Genomic DNA, 8,571 nt, shown 5'->3' on the forward strand with positions numbered 1-8,571 from the left:
AACATCAAAGTTCAAAAACACCATGGCAAAAATTGTGACAAAATGGTAGAAGGGGTTAACTTGGGTAATGGACAAAAAAGAGATGAGGAAAGGAAAAAGAAAAGGGGAAAAAAGGCACATTTTTTGGTTGCCCCCCTTCCCCACAAAAGACAAAAAGAAAGGTGGAGGGGGGGTGCCCTTGTGTAGCTGTATAGTTTTTTTTCCTCTCTTTTATGACTGTGTTGAGAAACGATTTTCCCTTTATGTACATTTTGATATCCATGTTAGCATTGGGTAACTAAATCCTTTATTTAGGGCTTTCATCGGCCCTTATCATATTCCCTAAAAAACTGTTTCTTTCTGGGTTTTTTATTGCTTTTGTATCCCTGAGGGATACGGTTTTACAGTTAAGTGTAAAATCCTTTCCAGGGGCCTGTCCGATTCATCAGAAACCTTCTTGCTGTTCCGTGTTCGTACCTCCCCCAAAAAGGGTCCAGTTGCTCTCAGATAATTGGCTCGATCATGTCCTGCTGAACTGCCGTCATTTTCTCCTCGGATTCTTTACTGCCCCTAAAAATGACTGAGTTCTTTTATTAGTTTAGTTTAAAATGCCTAGTAGATTTGTTTCCCGCAGTTTCATATCTGAAAATTTAGAGGTGGGATATATATATATATAATATTTTAATATATATATATATATATATATAAATTATATATAATATAATAATTATATATAAATAAAATTTTTTTTATATTTTAAAAATTATATATATTATACATATTTTTTTGTTCATATATATATTAAAATTTATAAAATTTTATTATTTATATATGTAACCCATACACTAATATGTGTATTATTTTTATTATAAATAAATATATAAATGATATATGATTAAATAATAAATAAAAAAAAATAAAAATTATAAAAAATATTTTAAATGGTATTAAATCATATATTCTTATATAATATATATATAATAATATAATTATATATATTATATATATAAATATAATATATATTATTTTTGTATACACACATACCACCCTTTTTGGGGTATAATATCATATTTATATAAAAATAAATATATAAATGATATATAAATAAATAAATATATAAAAAAAAATAAATAAATAAATATATAAAAAATAATTTTATAATTAATATATTAATAAATATATAAAATATTATATATATATATAATATATTTAAAAATATTTATTATATTTTATAATTATTTATATATATATATATATAATATATTGATTATAATTTTTTTTTTTTTTTTAAATTTTTCCCCCATTCAATTCCCTCATCTTTATTTATAGGGTCCCCCTCCCTTTCCCCCTTTAGTTTTATAATTTTTTTTCTTTTTTTTTTAAAAATTTATTTTATGTCTTTTTCCCCCACCCCCCCTATTTTATTCATTTATTTAAAATAATGGGTTCTTTTACGTGTTTTGGGATTTTATCCATTTTTGCATTTCATCCTCATTTTTATTCATTTTCTTTGTTTCTAAAATCTTATTTATAAATTTTTAAATTTTTATTTTTTAATTTGTGGTATTTGTAAGTATAGTAATTTTATCTTTTAAAATGGTTTTTATATAATATAATAATATATTTTTATATATATATAATATAATATATATAATAATATATATATATTATATATATATATAAAATTATAACCTCCTATATTTTCAGTTATTAAACGCAACATAATCTCCCTATGTATTTTAAAATAAGCCGGCCCCCGCCCTGCAGGCCTCCTGGGGATAAAGGGGAAATCCAACCTCTCATAGGGGGGAACGCACGGGGGTCAAAAGGGCCGCGGGGCAAGATGGGAGGAAAGAAAAGTAAAAGGGAGGGGGGGAAAAAAAAAAAGGAGGAGGAAAGGAGCAGAAGGAAAAAGGAAAAAAAACGAGGAAAAGGAGAGAAAAAACGGAGAAAAAAGCAGGAACCACGACTGATTAAACCCCCTGATGAAAAAGTTACGTATCATTATTGTAACCAAAAATAAGGCGCGCTCCTCGCGGGGGAAAATGAACCAAGGGGGACAAAAAAATCTCGCGAAGGAATTTTGAGGCGAGGAAGTTAGAGGGAAAACGAAGGGTTCCGGGCGATACGAAAGAGGGCATGGTTTGTGTGCGTGCATCGGCGTCTGTGTACTGGGCATTTGGGTTTTGCTTGCGTTGGGGGAGGTGGGTGTGTTGTTCTATTGTATGCGTGCGGGGTCAAAACTCTATAGTGAACACCTTTTCAAACCCCAGCAGCAAAAAGAAAAAAGTCTTGTGCCACAAGATTACCCTAACCCGGGGCCTCTCCTCGCTTGACTAATTGCATCTGATTATAAAGTAATTTAAGTAAGTAAAACCTGTAATTACGAACCTTTTGCGCTTTATAGTGCTTTGCCACCTTTTTTCAGTGCTTTTGTTTTTGCGGTGACACGGGGCTACAGTAGGGTTCAGCACCCCACCTCAGACTCGCGCTCTTTTCTAACCAGGGACCCCTTGGGGTTTTTTTGCCACTGGGTAGAGGCCCAGTAATCGGGGGCGCCCTTTTGGGGCGCCCCTTTTCTTTTCCTAAATATTTCCCCTTAAGTGACTTCCCTGAGCCTGCCGGAGTTCCCGTAAAACCGTATTCGTTTGGGGGGGTGGGCTTTTGTTACCGCCCTTTCGCCTAGCAATTCGGCGGTAAGGAAAGCCCTATTCATAATTGACCCTCTGTGGACGGGAAACGCCCCCGGGCTTCCCGGGGGAGTAAGGAGAAAATGCCTTACTCTCTTAAAATTCTGTTAGGTTGATACCAAAATTTTAAGAGTTTTTGATCCCTTCATGGAAACAATTTAGAAAAAAGGGGTCGGCCTGTCCGTACCCAGGAGGGAAACTACCCCCGGCAACCCCCCTTCTCCTCCTCAAGGAGGGGGGCACTCTGCCCACTCCAAACCCAAAAAAACTATAACAAGGGAAACCCCCACAAATGAAAAAAGAAAAAAACCCTTTTAAAAATCCCAACGAAGAAATGTGGGGTTTCGCGAATGTAAAAGCGTGATAAAAATAAATCGCTTGTGAACTGAACCCCCTTTAAATCATCAAAAATTTCCCTTGAGGGTGGGGCGATTTTTTTTTTTGTCAAAAAAAATTGCGAGATAACCTTTTTAAAGTACAATATAAATCCCAGGTTAAGGGTTTACTTAAGCTGACCAAATTCATGACTTCGGTTAAAATAACTATTCCCATTGGCCCCAAAAACCCGTAAAAGGAGTAATCTTTCACGGGGTTTTGGACGATGGGAGAAAGTGGAATTCTTTATAGCAGAAGGACCGACATAGTGGAAAGTTTTTTGTATACCAGAAGGATGGGGAAATTTCGAAAAAATGGGCTGTGTTTTTTTATCTTTCTTTGATAAAAAACCCAGAGTATGCAACGTCTTTTTTAACGGTTCAAGTAAGACTTTTAATCCCCAAAAACCATACATTGTAATAGGTGCCAAAATTCGAAACACCTCATTAAAATGTATTGATAAAAACTCAAGAAAATTTGTTTCCCGGGAAAATGTCTGAAGCCCTGACACCATCACATTTACTACCAAATTTTCCCAAAATGTGCAAACTGTGGGGGTTTCCCCCCCAGTCGGGATCGGTTTGAGGGGGCAGCATCCTGAATTTGGAAAGACTGAGACATTAGCATATATGAGAAAGCATGAAGTTAGTTATACTAAAAGGCAAAAGGGGAAAGGGAAATTTTTAAACACAAAAACCCAAATACTTCCTAGCTGAACAAAACAAACCCCACCCCTATGCAAGTGATGTCAGTAAACGCTTGAAAACCTTTAAGGATCAAAAAATTTGCTAAACTAAAAACAACCTTTTAAAACTAAATATCATGTATATCAACTGACAAAATTGGGTTTAAATCAAAAACTGCATAAACCCAGCATAAGCACCTTGGGAGGCTGAAAACCAAATCACAGTCCGGATTGAAACCTCCCCGTCCGGGCACCCCTTGCGAGGACTTCGCTTGGCTCGCGTCGGCTTTCCCGGGGAGGAAGCGGGGTCGAAATCTGTCAGTCACCCCTCCCTCCCCAGGGGGTGCAGGAAAATGGGGGCTTCTGTCCCCAAAAACCTCCCGAGAAGGGGTTTTTGAAAAAGGGTTTTTCCCAAACCCCCAAAAACCGTAATCTTCGAAATCCCCATTAAAACAATGGAACTGTCGAAGTTTTCGTCTAAGAAAATGACCTAAAACTATTAGCCCGACCAAATTCTCCCGTTTTAATTTTCTCCAAGAAACGCCTTAACAAAACCTCGTCTCTGAGAGGTCTTTTCGCTGGGGAAACTCCCAAATCATGTGGGAAAGGGTCGTGGGGTGGGGAGGGGGGTTGGGGCCATTTTAACCCCCACCAAACCCCTCCCCTTTTACAAAAGTGACTATTGATTCTATTTTTGATTTTGTCGAAATGAAAAGGGTAAAAATAAATTGGCTTTTTCTGGCTCATTTTTCCGTTTTTTGCCCCAACCCCTTAATTACTTATAATCTTTTTATAGCTTTTTTGCCCCTTCCGGAACGTCTGCCACAAAAAAAATTTAATTTTAAAAATGGGTGTTTTTAAAAAAAAATGCTCTTTTCATACTTTTTTGGGGGTTCCCCGGGCGGGGGGATTTTAGGGGCCAGCAAGTAATTTTGTTTAAAATGATTCTGACCCAAATCCTTCTGAATGATGGAAATTCCGACGGGGGTGACGATAATCCCAAAGTAATTTGACTTTATTGACTTATCACTGGCCCTCTTCAAAATAGCACCCCAAGTGCCTGTGGCACCCCATTGACGACTCTTTGGGGAACATCATCTTCCTTTTTGGGATTAAATATTCATGCGCACAGTGAAACCCCCCTTCACACCAAATTTTTAACTAAAAAGACAGACGGGGGTCGCCTTAAACAAGGGAGCGTAAAGCTCGAACTTTTTTGGAGAAACCTTTGGATGATAAAGTAAACAATTTCAAAATTTCTTTTAAAATGCAGCTTTTGCTATCCATTCCAAAAACTTCGCCCAATAGCGTTAAGCATGGGATTTCCCATTTTGGACACCGATTGCCGGGGGGGCCTGGGGCCCGCCGCAATAAGGCCTACAGGTTTTTCCCAAAACAACATCACAAATAAAGAACTTTTGAAATTAAAACAAGCAAGAGCTAGGGTCGGAGGATAAGAAAACTAAAGGAACTCCTGGCGGACTTTTTTTCTCTACAATCAAAACCCCTTACCAAAATATCAGATTTTGGTCCACTATCAATAAAAAAAAGGAAAAATATCTTTTTTCAAAATTAATAACCCCCATCCACGAGGGCACTAATTTCGATTCCCCCTAGAGAAATTGCTTTAAAGCACTCGTCAGGCAGTTTTTTCCCTACAAGCAGCCAACAAATGCCATCCCGCATTCCTGACCAAACAAGGAAGCGAAATGAGCTGCAACCTATTCCCCTTTGCCATAGGGGATAACTTTGATTAAATAAAATCTAACCAAAAGAAAGAGCTTGTCCGGCCCCAGAAGCCTTTAAAAAACATCCCCCGGGCCCCATGAGATTCGATTGAAATGAAAAAAGCATCTTAATCAGATGACATTATTAAGTTGCTAAATGTACAAAGAAATTTTGGGAAAAACCACACTTTTCCAACGCATGGCACTTCCGGGCCCCCATCATCCCATATTGAAAGGGGGAGGTATCCCAATTACCAAACTATTTCCCAAAAATTTTATTTCTAACAGAACTTTTTCTTGGGCCCAAAATTTTTTTCCGACAATGTCACTTTTTGGACATTTTTGGTTTCCCGGCAAAAGGGTCCCCCGAAAGGGAAATATCTTTTCAAACCCCATTATTTTTAAAGTGTGATAAATGAAATCTTTCGAGCTCCTTCTCGGAATCTTAAAAAATCAATAATACGGGAAATTTTCAACAAATCGATCCAATTGGCCTGGATTGATTTCATAAATGGGGGTTTTAATTTTTTCCATTGAAAAGTATTGGGGTAATTTTTTACATAGGAGGAAGCCCCAACATCAGGCTAAATTTTAGGGCAAACCCCCCCATTTTATATATATATATATATTTTAAAATTATATATATATAATATTCCAAAAAATTTTCTAAGTTTTTTTTGGGGGTACTTTTTTTTATAGTATACTCAAATTTTTCATTAAAGAATAAATGTTTTAAAGACACTAAATTTATTAAAATGCTTTTCCCGGTAATAAAAGGGGTAGATAAATCTTTGGGTAATGATAATGATAAAGTGGGTTATGGGTCAAACGTGTATGATTCCCGGGATCGAGAACAATTTGTAAAGGTTTGGGTGCTGGGGCAGAATGCTTGTTTTTCGTGTGTGTCCCCTTGGGGCCCTGAAGTGAACTCGGATCGAGCATCTTGAGGTGGAGTCAGGAGTACCTCCCCTCCGACTCAGACACGGCCAGTTAGCCCTGAGCTATGCCGCAAAGGTGGCTCGAGACCCGTGCCTAGATTGACAGAATAAATAGGATCCATTGGCTTACTAACCTTGGCCACATGCCGCTGGATAATAGCCAAGAAATCTCTCGCGCCGGATGAGTCGTCGCCTGCCCAGGATGCGCCGGAAGTGCCCCCTGCCTAGGACGCGCCGGAGGATCTGCCTGCCGAGGACACGCAGGAGGAGCAACTGGTGGTTGCGAGCCATGCACCTGAACGACCAGTTGGAGTGGGATGCCCGCCCAAAGGTCTGGTGGGCAACAGACTGCCGGAGAAGCTGCCTGCCGAGGACATGCCGGAGGAGCTGCCTGCCGAGGACATGCCGGAGGAGCTGCCTGCCGAGGACATGCCGGAGGAGCTGCCTGCCGAGGACATGACGGAGGAGCTGCCTGCCGAGGACATACCGGAGGAGCTGCCTGCCGAGTACATGCCGGAGAAGCTACCGGGAGTAGAGGGACTGGTGGAGGAGCAACGGTGCACCAAGTCCGACAGAAGGCAGGACCGTGATCTCCGGGAGAGTGCAGGTGACGGAAGGGCAGGTCCTGGGGCCACATCACCGCTGGATGTAAAAGGGAGATATGTCACAACTGCGAGATTACTCTGGACCTTCGTCGATGTTTACCTCACTCTGTGAGGTAAACATCGATACCCTCGTGGGAACGAGGGTATCGGGCCTATACATGGGCGCGGTGCATAAAAGGAGCACCAGCCAAAAATTCAGCAGTTGTCCTGTGACTTTGACTTGTTTGACTTCTGTATGTTTCCTCTGGTGTTTTTCCATTGACCTTGACCGTTCTGATTCTTATATCTTTTTATAAGTCGATCCCTGACAATATATATATATATATATATATATATATATATATATATATAATATATATACATATAGATATATATATGGCAGCTCTTCGGTTTCGCTGCACTGAAGAGCCTGCGCCATCCGGCCCTTCGCTGGTCGTCTATTGCATTATTTGCAAGCGAAAGTGGCCGCCAAGAGGCCTCAGCGACACACCTCTCCCTTACATCAGACACAACTAATGAGGTTCAAATCTCATTTTACGAGAATAGTCTAGATATTGCGTTCAAAAGGAGAGAGAGAGACCCGGTGACGCTTGACTTCCCTGCCATTACGGCCATTACGGACGTCATTTAAGGGTCACTTGCTGAACTTTGTTTTCCCAATCTTGAAAGCGAATTCTACCTCGAGGACAAACAAGTGGAGTCGAAGATGTGGCTGTAGGTTTGATTGTACGCTGCCAGATGGTATTAGAATTCTTACAGCATCTCTGTTTCTTGTACTGTCAGTCCAAATATATACTGTGCTGCAGATTCAATAAAAACATATAAAACCACATTACCACATTGACACACTCTTTCACATGTGCTCGCGCGCACGAGGTGGTTCGAAGCGGCTGCAAGTGACGGTCGCCTCTTCGCTCCCTTCGAGCAAACAAGGCGCGCGAGTGAAAGCGTGTCAGACGATGGGCAGTCATGCTTGTAAACGGATCCAAGCTGAAAATCCTCTCGCAGCGCGAAAACACTATGGCGGTATTTCATCCCTGCCTAGAGCTGAAAGACATTGCCGAAACAAAAACTATAATATAATTACTTATTACTTAGAATATAAAAAAATAATATCATGATAAAGATAAAATTTATTATTAAATACAAAGATATGTTGCATCGGTCAATGATGCCTCACTAAATGTTTATAGATAATTCAGATAAACATTCATTTGACTAACGAACATAAACATCAACCACACTCTTCGGAAGTAACTTTACGCCTTGTTGGATAAAGTGTGATCCAAAGAACCGTTGTGGAACACCAGCCATAAGGATTATAGAAGCAAGAATTTGAAAAGAACATTATTGGATGAAATAAGCAACGAACTCCGTCATGAATACCCGAGCTACGCACATCAGCTCTCCACAGGTAGGCATAATTCACTTTTCGAGATGCTGTTATTTTTATCTCATATTCCTAATCTTAAATAAAAGTAAAATATAATTTTCGTAATGCTATGCAAAATAAAATAATTAGTTCATTTCAGAATTTTGTATGTACAGGTTTCAGTATCTGAGAAGCAACTT

Source organism: Penaeus monodon, chromosome 26, assembly GCF_015228065.2.
Source record: "Penaeus monodon isolate SGIC_2016 chromosome 26, NSTDA_Pmon_1, whole genome shotgun sequence".
NCBI classification, from domain to species: Eukaryota; Metazoa; Arthropoda; class Malacostraca; order Decapoda; family Penaeidae; genus Penaeus; species Penaeus monodon.